The sequence below is a fragment of the Rhamphochromis sp. 'chilingali' genome (genome assembly GCF_963969265.1).
Source record: "Rhamphochromis sp. 'chilingali' genome assembly, chromosome: 17".
Lineage (NCBI taxonomy): Eukaryota > Metazoa > Chordata > Actinopteri > Cichliformes > Cichlidae > Rhamphochromis > Rhamphochromis sp. 'chilingali'.
The window spans coordinates 34,195,223-34,209,783 of record NC_137944.1 but is presented as its reverse complement, the minus strand read 5'-3'; the positions used below and the strand labels follow the sequence as shown (position 1 = coordinate 34,209,783).

The window sequence follows — 14,561 nt, the reverse complement described above, 5'->3', positions numbered from 1 at the left end:
AACAGGAATTTAGAAAAGACTTTGAAAACAGGAAAACTCTGAACTTTGAAAAGCTAAATCAGCAGAGGAAGGTTTCCCGCCATGATGGTGGACCACAAAAACATTTAGCCTTCTGCCTAACATGTGACTGAGACTATAAACAGGATCCCAAACTTCCACGGCAGCCTACAGCACATACGTGATAAATCTGCACTGGTAAAAGTAGGACAGTTTGATGTGCAGCTTCTGTCCCAAAGTATTACAAAGTGTTTCATTAATTCTAATTCAGTTCAACACAGTATAATTAAACCCTAGAGGAGCGAGGCGCTTCGTTTTAGCAGATGAAAAATAACAGCCCCCTCTGTTGTTTGTCTCAACAGTTTACTGGGTGATAAAACAGACCTGACTCTAATGAGGAAACAGCAGTTCATTTACAAAAGCCAGTGCAGCACACAGTGAGCCAAAGGCCAAGCAAATTAGGAAACAGACATATTTCTGTCCACCAATTATCTTTCACACGGAGCTGAGGAAACCCGAGTTTGAATCTCGATGGGAAATACTGCAATCGTTAAGGGTGCTGGGTTTGAATTCAAGAAGCCTCCAAACTGCTTCAAACCGGAGTTGAATATGGCACCTAAAACTCCCAGCAGATCCACTGGAAGAGGGTCGCTATACTGGGGAGTTTCCCAGTGGGAACATGTGTAGCTTCATCACCTCTCTGCAGCCCCTCATCCTCTGTTTGCTTTCAGCAGCCGCTCCTTTAAAGTCAACTTTCTACTGATTGGCTGTCGGTCACAAAGCATTTGAACAGCAGGTGGGTGTGGCTTCTATGCCTGAGATGATGTAATAAGGATGTCCCCTTCCACTGACAGAATCAAGATCCAAGTTTGTTTCACACTTTTTCTTTAAAACTTTGTTTTCCATCCAGTGGCTGATGTTCAAAGAAAATCAGAGTATATAACTTTTGAAATTTAAGTGCTTCTTTTAATGATGACATTGCACTTCACAAAAATCCCATGCTAAATGTGAATGAAGACATCCCATCATGTTACAGTTCATGAGTAGTGTTACTGTGGGTTAGCAGCTGCTGTAAGATTAACTGCAGCTACTATTTACATGATGCATTCATACACTTACAGCAGGTTTCTATATTTTATTGGACAGTCAACAATATATTATAAGAAGATGATAACTGTCCAGTGTAAGAAAAAATAAACACGATGCACAGAAGAAAGGCTGTGAGGGACTTCAGAGACTGTTAGCTCCTCTTTATTTCCATATCCCTGCACTGCAGTTTTAACAGGCGTGTGCTCATGTACAGATAGAAACTGCTCAACCTATAGCCAACAGAACTCTGTCGCCTCGAGCTCACCCTGGCCAGCACTGATCAATACCAGGTAAACTGAACAGGTGACTGCACCTGCATCTTAATGCCAACACACCCCTGAACCAACCGTCAATGCAGCGTGAACGAAGCAAGCAGATGAATCCAAATGTCTGCCCCACGGCGATGAATACCACGCCCACCACACTAGCTTGCTATTAGCAGCCGCTAACATCTCTGCATACACGTTTAACAGCAAGATATTTCACCATCAACTGTAAGTGGAATTATTACAAATTGGAAGAATTCAGGAAAAACAGCAGCTACAAACAAGCAGATCATTTAAAGCAACAGAGGAAGGTGTTTAAAAGTCTCCAAACACCATCTGGCATTGATATCAGCTGAATCACTGTGCACCAGGAGCTTCATGGCACGGGTCTCCTGTAGGTGTAATGTGTAGGTGCATTATAGTGTATTTCCCATGATTTGATGTTTTGAGGATAGTGCTGGAGATCTAAAGCATCAGTGGAAAAACTCTAAAAAAGGTTTTCAGCTGGGTTGAGATGAGGTGACTGTGACGCTCCAAGCATACGATTCACATTCGTCTCATCAGGCTGTTCACCGAGCTCGGTGTGCTCTGGATAGAGGAGGCCGCTGTCATCAGGACACAAGTGCCTCTGCTCAAAGAAGCTTTCTATTAATTAGCAGTGAGCCTTTCATCAAAGTGGAGAAAGCACCATGCCCTCACATCATAAGAGGCCACCAGGTGACATCAGTGTAAGGGTCAGAGGTTCAGGTTTTCCCTTTAATTGAAACCAGGCTACAGATGGCCGTATGGTGCTGTGTTAAACTTTGATTTTGTGTTTCCATGTTTTAGCATTAGGAGAAATACAGAGTGTCATCCAAAAAGATTAAATGCAGAAGCATCCTTTGCCTCTGGGACACAGAGGCTCTCCCTTCTACGGTTAAAAGCTTAATTAAAAATACTGACATGCCCCCTGTGTCATTCTGAATGTGTACTGTGACGGGGATCGCTCACGGTGGCTTCATCACATGTAATTACCACCATCTGTGCAGCTCTGTGGAATGGCCTCTTTATATTTGCTCAGTTTTGTGGTGCATTTATTAAATGTTTTAGACTCAAAGGTTCAAGCACCATAAATCCACCGTGCGCTACCTGCCCGGCACCAACTGGCAGAAAAAGTTACAAATGGCTCAAGGATATTCACTGATGAGTGGCTTTTAATTTCTTCCTACTAGCAACAGGATTCAAGCAGACGTAAAACCCATCAGGAACCCTGGAGGGTCATTCGGGGAGGATCTCCAAGGTTTAAAATGTGGGAACAAATGAAGCAAGCAGGGACCAGAGACAGGGTCATACTTGCCCAGCATGTTTTCCTTGAACAAATAAAGCTTATCAGTACACACTGACATACAAAAGCGCAGCCATGATGCATACCGATTATAAAAACAGAGCCTCGATGCTTCGCCCTAACAGTGGATTAAGTAGAATAACCATTTTACTCCCAGGAAGAAACACGAGCATTGATTTCAAGCATGAGCACAAATCTGACACATAGTTGGCTCAGTGCTGCTGCGTCTCTATACGTGAGATCTAACGTGTGTCGCTGATGCCCGTGGCACCCAATTACTTATCCTGCAGATGTAAAGGAGAATATTTCTTTCGGGTTATAACATGTCTCAAGAGGTGTATCGCTAAGTGTGTTTGGAGGAGGGCAAGGGCATTCTTCAGCAGTCATTTCATTCATCGCTGACAGGAACTAACTAAGGTATCACTTCTTACAAGTCTCTACAGTGTAGGAATTTAAGCCTCCTCCTCGGTCTTCCAGCCGAGTCTCGGAGCCGCTGTTCAGCGTGACTTCAGATGAAAGCAGTGACACATAAAACACACAATTACTCCGCGGCTCTGGAAAGACGAGCTGTGAGCCTGGCATCAGGTTTGTGTGGTGAGACAGAAACTGAAAGTCGTTTTTGGGTTGCTGTCTGCACCACACAAACATCTGAAAGTTTTGTCTGTATCCATGTGCTATAGTCTTCTGGTCCAAACTATCATTTTGGAGGCTTAAAGACTTTTGACCTGTTTGTTTTTGCCCATGATTTAGACAAATAAAAGCAGCTGGAGGAAAGACTTACTTCAGATGGACGAAGCAGAAACTGAACACAGTGAATCCTCTCTTTGGTCCAGTTTTACTGCACCAAACGCTTTTGTACAAGCTGCTGTGATGCACATGGTCTCGCTTCATGTTGGTGTTGTGGCCACAAGTTTTACCGTGATACCGAGCGATTCATCCGTCATGCCTAAGGACCGGTTCACGACACATTTTAATGCACTGGGAAAGAAAGATTAGTCAGTGTGCAGAGTTGCTGTGGTGAAGCAGCCAAACCACCATCTCTTCCTGAATAAACAAAGCTTCCTGACATGAACCGCAGCCTCTGACAAACCTCAGGGTCACACTGCAGCATCCAACTTCTTCATTTTTCAAAAGTCATCAGCTGTTGTTGTCCAATACGTGTGTCAAGTGCTGAAAGCGGTGCATGTGTGAGCACTGACGGCGACATCATTAACACGATTTGAGACAGAGGCTCAGGTTGCATCAGCTTCCTGTTCGTTTCTTTGAAGTCTCCCATTGTTTCTGATTCATGTTGAACTGAAGTGAAAGAGCAAATTGTTTCTGAGTCTAGATCGGTTCAAGTCACTAATAAAAGGACAAAAACTTAATCATATCATATTCAGCCAACAACAGTTTGACAAATGAAGAACCTTCAGCAGTCTTGGGCTGACCTGAGAAGACTACAGTTTTTATAAAGTGCTGTTTTAACTCTATAACACAAAGTAAATAAACAGATATTTTCTAGTTTGGAATGAACTATTTTGGTGTTATTTTTAGTTTGCCAGATTTGGCATTAAATGAAACGATACAGCTTGAAAAGACCGAACTAAACACAGAATCGTCTAAAGATGAAGGATTTGAACAGAATTAAAGATGGAAGAGGCGGATTCTTCTTAGTCAGCACAGGAAATGAAACAGAAGGGCAAAGCAGTGCTTGGGGGCAGCAGGTGAAAGAACTACCTCTCTTTTAATAGCACGTCTGGGAACAGACTAGTGCCTGGACAGATGGCAGAAAGAGGACAAAAGACAAAGAAGAAGAAGAAGAACTGGGAAAAAAAGTGGCAGACGCGTATTAAAGGATGAAAGTACACAAGTGAGTCTGCTGCGAATACCAATGCTGTGTTTTTCTCTGCTTGATTTCCTAATGCCCCCCTTGGCATTTGTTTTCTTTTATTTCTTATTCTCTGTGAGTGCGCTGCACTGATTCTCCTCCAGCACTAATCATCAGCACTGCTCTGTTTTATTATGCTGTAATTGCAATGCACATCTATATTTTCACTTAATAACTACTGTGCACACACTAATCACACGAGAAGCAGCAAACAGGATAAAAGCAAACTGGATAATGTGAGAATACAAACAAAAAAATGGAGGTAAAGAGACACGCAGAGAGAAAAGAGGGCGGGGCCAACACACTCTGAGCAATGAGTGTAACAACACAAGCGACTGACATTTGTTATCACACAAAGGAAACACTGTTTGGTTTCACAGCACAAACTGCAAAGGAAGCACACAGACCGTTATCGTCACAGCTCCATTGAAGCGGACTGACACCTGTTTTTACTACAGCAGCAAAAATGAAGAATATCATTGTTTTTGGGTATTTTGCAAAACTGTAACATTAATGACTTCGTTAGAGGCCATCCTGTGTCTGTGACGGTGTTTTTGTCCATTCTGTTTACCTCTATGATCCATATTTGTTTAGCTTCCATGTGCTTTCGAGTTTCATTGTGTGTATTTCTGGTTCTTTGTTACTTGTTTATTTGGTCGTGTCCTGCTCGTCGTGGTCTCTGTCGCTCAGTCTCTGTTTTGTGTTTCCTGTTTTATTTTAGTAGTGCATTGCTTTGCTTCCCCTTTCTCCTTATGTGTTGATTTGTTCCTCCTGTGTTCTCACCTGCTGCCCCTCGTTCAAGTCCTCACTCTCTGCTCGTGGTTGTGTCGTCCCTGTTTGCTGTGTGCTTCCTTTTGTGCCATGTTTCCCTCTTAATGTTCTGGTTGTTAATTATTAGTTGTTTGTAGCTTATAGCTCCCAGTTTGTAGTTTTAGAGTTTCATGTTTCGTCTTTTTTAGTTGATCCCTTTGTGTTTGAGTCCGACCTCTGCCTGCCACACAGTGGTACCTGCCACAGGCTCACATGAGCAGCCACTAAGTACAAATGAAGGAAAGGGTATTAGAAACCTTTCGTTTTCTAAAGATGTGTCTATAATTTGGTGTTTTCATATACATGGCAGAAAGTGCAACAATAATGTGAATAAAGCCACGTTTGAGATCGATGTCATATAGAAATGTTAGTAAAACAATGAACTTTTATTTTGAAATGTAAAACTAAAGCTCGTTTTAACTTTGTTTAAAGGCAAAGAAACAAAAGTAAACACTGGTTGAAAAAGCACAAAGCTAACAAAAGTCAACAATGGAGGGAGGAGAAAAGAGCAAAGGTCAAAGGTCAACCCAGTGTGACACCAACCGGGATGAAAAAGAGCAAACTTAAGAAACATGAGGAAGTCTCCTTACAGGAACAGTCTGTGCAGAGCATCAGTTTTCTATATCTTTAATAATCCTGAGATACAACTTTGATTGTTTCCACACAGAAAGTTGCAGTTTTATATGTTTTGGTAGTATTGTAACTGTTATAGACTGAAATGTTGTCTGCTGTTCACGCTTTGCCTCAGAACAGAGCCGAGCGTCAGCCCGAAGACGAGCGTAGCTGACTGACAGTCGAGAGGAGGATAAGATGCTGGGATCCGGTACTGAGACTGAGACTGGCTGCTGGGATTTTACTCATATAACCAAGTTTTGTATGTTACCCTGAGACTGTTTGCATCAAGGAATTAGTTCATCCCTGATGATGATGGTGATGATGATGATACATTATTAAAAAAAGGAATTGGGTTGCTCGTCCACTGCAAAACAAACTACAAACATGTCTCTAAATATATGTAATGAGTCAGCAAAGATTCGGTTTTAAACTGATTCTGTAATTAAGAATTATTTTCTTTCACTGTCACAATCCAGCTGTGAGCCAGCTGTGTCCCTGTAGCTGTTTACTTCCTGATATAATCACTGAACAAAGTTGTCATGAATTAGGAGAGAAGAGTGAGTTTTAGTCATTAACAAAGACTGTTGGGTTTTCTTGGTATTTAAATAAAAATAAATAGACAGCATGCGTCACCTGTCCTGCAGCTCACTGTGCTGCAGTGTACAGATGCCGTTTGGGAAGGAGGGCAAGAAGAGCGGCAAACAGACAGTAGCAAAAAACAAAAAAAAGCTTCATTGATGGTTTCTTCAAACAGATCATAAAAAGACCTTTAAGTGTTCCAGGTCGAGAAGTCAAAGCGTCGCAGGTCTGCAGCACAGCTGAGACAGGAAGTGTCGAGACCGGTGAACAGAGGACATGACCCGAGTCAGCTCAGTGTAAACAATATTATAATGAGTCTGTTTCTCTTTACTGATATTACATATTCATGAGTGAAAGCAGGGCCCAGAGCTGGGTCCAAGCTCAGCCTGATACCATGTCCACAACAAGGCAGCGTAACTGTCAGGTTACAGGTTCAGTTACATTCACTGTGTAATGAATGAGTCACGGTTCATGTTTCCCTTCCATTATGTTTACACAGTGTGTGTGCGGCTACTGCTCGCATGGATTTAGACAAGACAGCGATCAGCAGAGCTGCAGCAGAGAGACTGCATGAAGATTTGAAAGAATAAAGTCTCATGTTTCAATCAGACAGCCACACTGACAACAGAGCAGGATGCTGCAACCAAGCCCAGACATCCAGCCCGTCTCAGGAAGCACCCAAAACTCCTTATCACACCGAGTCCATGAGCCCACAGCCACCGACTGTTTGATGAAGCTTATCTGAAGTGCATGTGCAACATTTCTGGCTTTAAAATACAGCATGTCTGTGATTCTTTAGCAGTGTGAAGCTTATTTAGGTGGAGAAGTAGCAAAGCAAGTCCAGCACTTAGCAAGACGCCCGAGGCAAGAGCAGAAGAGCTGCGTTGCCAATATCTGCTGTGTCAAAGGTGAGCTAGCCCACCTGAACGCTTTCTCTGATGGGTTTGTCTACAGTAGAGCTAACCTACGTGCCGGGAAGTCAAAGGTCAACGTTAACTTCCGAGCAAAGTCAATTTCATCACTACACACTGAGGAAAAGCTCGTGAGAGAAACTCAGCGTTCAGCTGAGTTCAGATTCCACATGGTCATCTGCCTGGAAAGTTCAGCAAGTACAACAGTAAACGTGGTTTTTACAAAACGTCTGTGCCTTCCTGTTTCCCATCATCTGGATCATCATAGTCACCTGGAAACAATGATGCAGTATCTACCTACTTATGTAACAAAAACTGTTTACTTAGAAAAGACCAGGTGCTCTGCAGATTGTTAAAGAGTCGCTGAGAAATAACGAGACTGTGGAAAACCGCCTCGTCCAGTTTCTGTCGGGGACATTAAAGCGGAGCAGGTTGTTAGCATGCAGCCAGTAATGTCACAAAATCACAGAGTGATTGTTAACTACTTAAATTTATTCATTAATATTCACACTTTAAATATCCAGGACTTTTTCACTTTACATAATTATCTTTGAATTATGGAATATTACAGATAAGTTATCTCTCAAAAGAAAAGCCAAAGCGGATATTTAACCTGCATTACTCCTAATGACCAGCAGGGGGACCTCCATTAGTTACAAACACGACTTCTAGTGGCACCGAAGTCAACAGGAAAACAGGCTTAGTGAACAGTTTCCTGGTGAGTTTATGGGTATAGTCACTAGTCTTAAAGCATAAGACATGAAGTTATTTTTTTATAATTTCTGGTCACTGTTAGAGTCAGAAAAGAGAATAAACATGTGTTAATCAGATCTGACTTATGACTAATCAAATCCAAGCCTTTAATGTGCCATCAGCTTTCATAACACCAACATGGTGACGGTCAGAATGCTCCAGGCTTAACGAGATGTAATTGACCAACAGGCGAGGTCCCGGTCGTCGATCACCGATACTCACGTAACTCATTTGTTTTCATTAGACCTTGAGCAAGGCACTAAGCTCCAATTTGCACAAATGAAGCTTCTCAGCTCCTGGTTTTCCTGCAGTGGTCACTCCTGCTGGAGTGGTGAACACGCGAGCTCAGCATAAAGAGAGCGGCTGGAAAAACAAAGGTCACAAATAAGTAGAGAAACACGGTCATGTGCACAGTGTGCAGAAACAAGCTGCAGTGCTGTAAATCTAAAACAGGTTCAGATACATTCAGCAGTATTAGGCCAGATAGTTATTTGTGATGTAGAAATCTCATTAAGTGTCAAATGAATGATCTGTTTTTTATCGTTGCCGAGCCTCTGGAAGGAACGTCTCCAGCTACGGGGCGCAGAAATTAACTGGCTGGATGAACCTGAGTCACAAGCTTGCAGTAGATTAATGCACCTCATCAGAGTCAACATAAATCTAAACCGGGACAGGCGAGCTCATGAACAGTTGCCCATTTCAGCCGTGAGAAGCTGAGTGAGAAACAAAGGTCTGAAATACAGCTCAGAGGTGATTCTCCGGTCAGCATCAAATATTCTCCAAAGAATTTTGTAATTGAATTCATTGTAACATCGAGACCAAGCTACTACAATCAATTTGTCTTCATTATGGCGTAAAGATTTCTTGAAAGCTCTGAGCCCTCAGCAGCATTCTGCCACAGTGACTTCCTGTTACCACGATGAGTCTCAGCTCGTGGGTGGTGAGTGAAAAGTTTGCTTTCAGGTGTCGGGCTGTGGCAGGAAACATTTCTCATGCAAATGCAGGAAAAGTAAGGAAAGGTCCACTGTTTGGGGTAATGGCACCCCAATTTGAAGCAATTTTGATCAAAGACTTCTTTTTTCACCTTCTACATCTAACTGTGTGTAACATTAAATTACTCTAATTAACTGTAACAAGTTTTCAAGAAGGTGTAATATTTCTGTTGGAGAGTGCGGAGCTGAGAAGTTCAAAAAGCCAAACTTCTTTAAAAGTTCTGGTAGAAAAGGAACAAACCCAGTCTGAAGGTGTTCCTCCTGTAGCTGCATGAACACATCAGCCACGCACAGCTGGCCAACAGGTGTGCATCACACCACGGTGTGATTAGGTCATGTAAAGTCAGGTGCAATGAAATAATTATCCAGAAAATACAGTGCTGTGCAAAAGTCTTGAGTCTTTCCTACGCTGGCAGTATGATTGGGATCGTCGTCACGCTGATAATGAAACGATCTGATGTGGTGGCTCAATAGCTGAGGGTACTTTTCAGTGCTTTCTGTAATGAGGCCTCTTCTAACAACAACAGAGCCTCCACTGTGTTTGACAGATCACCTCCTCCATTCGTACCCACTCATCACTCGTTACCACCTGTTGCTACTGATTCAACCGGGTTCTTGTATAATTGGGCGTCTCTGCGCCTTTTCTGCCTCCTACTGTTCACTGAGGCCTCTCAACAACTGAAGAACAACTGAAGGAGGATGAACTCGGGTCCTGTGTCACATCTTTGCTGCTTTTGTTTTCTTATTTTTTTAAAGATACGACTTTCAGATACTGTCCATCTGCTGAGGGGTTGATTATGTTTTGTCCTTCACGTGTCCAGCTCACTTAACTTTTTTAAGAATACACTACACAGCATATTGAGATTTACTAATACTGAAGCTCTTTGAGAATCACCTTATTTGTCACGGACCCGGCTCTGGAGGACTCGGGGGTCCGTGACCAGTTTTGACTGTTGTTATTGTTGTTAGTATTATTATTATTTGGTGATGTGTGCTTTCTCCACAATGCTGTGTTAGTCTGTGTCCCACTCGTATGTATAGGCAGGGTGTGGGTGTATACGTGTGTATGTCTGCGGGTGTGGCTGGAGGATGGAGCACAGCCACCTGCAGGCCTGATAGGCGTGGCCCTGCGAAGGACTGGCCACACCTGAAGTTCCTGCCACACCTGTTGGTGATCAGGGCTCGTCGGGGGAGCTACTTAGGAGAGTGTTGGAGCTCCCACCGGCGCGGGATCATTGAGTTATCGTACCAAGTTAGTGTGTCAGCATATGTCTGTGTTGTTCGTATATGCCCGCCGAGGGTTAGTGTTGACGGCTGCCTCTATGGTTTCCCTGCAGGAGGAAGAGTGGTCCAGAAAGGCAGCACGCACGGGGTGTGCGGAAACACAACAGCGGGGAGCACGAACACGAGCACAGACGTCGGAGGGAAGCACGCACACGGGGTTCAAGGGAGCAACGGGGAGTTATTGTGTTTACAGTTTTTCACTGTGAATAAAGAGCACTGTTTGCATCGCAGAGTCTGCGTTTTGGGTCCTCCTTTCCCCACATCCCCACGGTCTGCCAGCCAGACCGTGACATTATTGGTGCAGAAATACTATTATATACCAGTTAGACTGTTATCTGTGGCAGGTTTTATAGAGTCAACTAAACAACCCCCTTTTTTAATAGACGTTAATAACAAAGTGCTTGAACATCAAATTTTAAAATGATTATTTACACAGAGCAGGGTCATTGCGTAAGTTAGGTGCTTTTTTATTCTTGAGTGATTCATAGATCAACGTTAGCAAACATAAAAATCCCTCTGAAACTGCTCAGGTACAAGAACTGAAGTGAAGTGAGTGAAAGCACTGAAAGACGTTCAGAAAGTCCAGAGAACTATTTACCCCAAAATAAAAGAAACGATGGCTCCAAACAAAGTGTAAAGAATCAGCTCCAGTAGCAGTATTTATTCTTTGCCAGGAGTACAGAAATGAATCCTTGCCCTACAATAAAAACGAGACGTCTCTCATGCATGAAGATGTGAGACTGGTGCCCCAACAACAGGTTCACCACTGAGGAGAGGAGCTGTGATTGGGAATCATCCAAACATGAACTTTTCCTCCGCCTCAATAGAAACACTCAAAGCTGGAAAAACATTGTTCTTCTTGTGATACTGAGGAAAACACTCAATACTGCTTTCAGTACCACAGGGGAGAAAAGGGATTATATATATAATTAGAGGAGCATATTAAAATTAACCAATTATAGCACTAATGTGTCTGATAAAGTGAAACACTAACACTACATTAATGCTTGTTGAAACAGGAGAGGGCCCGGGTGCAGGGGGGCGGCATAAGACACAAAAACATTCAAATAATATCCGAGCATAGATGTTGTTTTTCTGCAGCCAAAAGTGACGTTACCTGTATGAGAGGGTGGAGCTACAGGTAGGTGCTAGCTAGCTTGTTTGGCACGCTGCATCCTTGGAGACGTAGGTAACGTCTGCTTGGTGCTCATTTAACAGACTAATAAAATACTAAAATTTCACTCATTAAAACTGAAGCAAAGGCTTTTCAGTGAGCTGTTAGCAGAGTTAACTACTCCGCAAGTCACATCATTGTCAGATAATTGCATCATAAATGCATTAAAAAGTCTGTTTCTGTGACTTCTGTTAACTGAGGTGAAAAAACGATCTGGTGTCATGAAAGAGGAAATGTAATATTGAGATAAAAACGTTCGTTTTCTGCTGTAGAGGTCATTAAAAACATCAAAGGGTGAGATGCAATGAGATTCTGGGAGGGCAGACTAAAGGGTTTCCACAAGTCTTTGGAGAAATCGATCATTATCATCAAAACTTTCAGAAACCCTGAAAACGTGAGTTGCATTTGACACGAGCAGCAGGATTTCTAAGACTTGTTTCATTTAAATAAGTTTTGTTATAAAATATCAAATGCTGTGGAAAAGATGCACAGTGGCAAAAATACCACCCCACAGATAAAGAACATGGTTCCAGTTAAATGCACAGGAAATGGAACAGCGCACATCCTGTCCTGCCAGCACACTTTGACAGTCTCGATCGACTTACTGCAGGAAGGAAGAACCAGAGTGATGAGTGCAACACAGCAAAGATTAAAAAAAGAGACAGTTTCAAGCTAATTAGCAGACGTATTAGTGAGCAAACGTTCACATTCTGGTAGAGTTTTCCACCTACAAATCCTCACAAACCGGAGGGCAAGCAGATACACTGTGATTAGCACAGGAAATATTATCTCAGGGTTACTCGTACATCTTCATTTTTTCAGAGTCAAGAATCCAACTCCAGCTTCCACCGGCGCAGCATTAAAGGCTCCCTGCAGATGAATCAGCACTTGGCTGCAGCCCATTTTCAGAAAAGATAAAACTGACAGCAAGTCAATCAGGACAAATCAATGAACTGTTTCAAATTAAGACCCCCCCACCCCACACACACACACACACACACACACACACACGAGCACAGAGCTGTGGTAATTGCACCTGTCAGGGCTGACTGAGCCAAATTGTGCCTAACTACTACATAATTACTTTTTTTGGGAATCAGCATAGCAGCTGAAGATCCCAGACTGGAGCCTTTATAAGGTGTGTCAGTCGGCCTTCAGCTCATGACACCAGCTGTGACTGTATATCCCTGGATTCAACCTGCTCCAGTGTCTCTGGCTTTAAAAACAACCCACAGCTGCCCACTGCCCTCTCTACAGAATCACACACTAGATGAGTGTAGACACACAACCTGCAGACGTCGTACGATATGTTCTGGTTACGATGTCTGAAAATGACATTACAATCTTCTGTTGTAGTTCCAGTGATAACAGCTGAGCTTAGGTTGCACTGAAGCACAAAGAGACACACAATGAGTCGCACATCTTTAGACTTAAAGACTTTAAGACTAAATGAAGGTTTCCACGGTTTCCAGTTCTCCTTCATTACCTGCGGTTAAAGCACCCGGAACTTTCCAGAACAACTAAATCTGCTGGGCAGGTTCATGGACTCTTGTATATAATATGAAAATAATAACATCACACTTACACAGTTTTTCCTTCTCATCCCTGTGATGCATTCAGGTGCAGACATAAAGTTTCAGTCACAGCAGTTCAGCATCTAACTGAGCTGCAGAAACATCACTTTAATCTCTGCTCGTGACCACTCTGACGCAGCACCTGCAGGCTGTCGGGACTTTTACTAGATTAACTCAACTTCTGTTCATTTTAGCTTCCTGTTATGACATTATTAACACTGGTTCAAACTAGAGATGGCACGATACCACATCTTTATGTCCGATACCGATACCATAAATTTGGATATCGGCCGATACCAATATGAATCCGATATAGTGTGTTTTTAATCAATAAAACTGTTTTTTTAATATCTTGCTGCATTTTGTATAAGTTTATACTCAAGTTTAAATAAACAACAACACTAAAGCTATTCTGTTATACCTGTGTGTAAAAAACACACAGCACCCAAAATATTTCATAGTTCAGCAAAACTGATCAATCTAATGAACTTAAACCTGCTCCATCCTCCCTATTCTGGTGTTTTAAAGAGAACTTAGCAGAAATATTAAGCAACCTAACTAATAGGGTTGCAAACTCCCAGCAAAAAATAATAGGGAACCACCCCCCACCCTCCACCTCATGATGCTTAATCGATGTAATCAACTTTAATTTGATGCAGTGTGAAAAAATGCACAGAAATAAATAATTTTTCAAGAATAATTAAATAGATTAAAATTAAATCAACATCTTTCTTCAACAGAATTGCAGACTGCACAGATGGTTCCCAAAGGAAAAAGTACTATAGCTTACTAGGGTATATTAGACTTAACAGTCACTATATACAGTAATGAACTTCTATACATTTTACATCAGATGAAAACTTTGGGTGTCAGATAATTATTGATTAAAAGCTCGACATTTTAAATGAGAATAAGAAAGAAAAGTATGTCTCTGTGCCCCCTTTTCCCTGTTCATGCCCTATCGGCCCCCCTGGCTACACTTTGCTAGATCCGCCCCTGCACAGTTACAGCCGTCAGCTGTAGAAAAAGATCCTCGAGTAGAAAGTAATATTAAATACATTCTAACAACAGCTGATCAAGCTTAAACGTGCTGCTGTTGTTCAGCCGCTGGTTTCCTCTTTCTGGTGCAAAGTGGGCCAAAAACAAAGAAGAGAGACGATCAGCTGATCATTGATCAGTTTCAAGATTGAAGTAGCAGCAGGAGAGAGAGAGAGAGAGGGGCAGTAGCTCCATATATCGGCTGTTAAGCTTAACGTGGGAATGCTTTACAAACATTCAGAGATGAACTTACACACTTGCTTTACTTCTCTCTGGGATAACTTC

General features: G+C 42.4%; 1 protein-coding gene across 2 annotated transcripts in view; it reads right to left on the bottom strand.

The window, feature by feature from the left end:
* Positions 1 to 14,561, bottom strand: part of col14a1b (collagen, type XIV, alpha 1b) — a 169,552-nt gene that overhangs the window by 110,866 nt on the left and 44,125 nt on the right. The window lies entirely within an intron of this gene.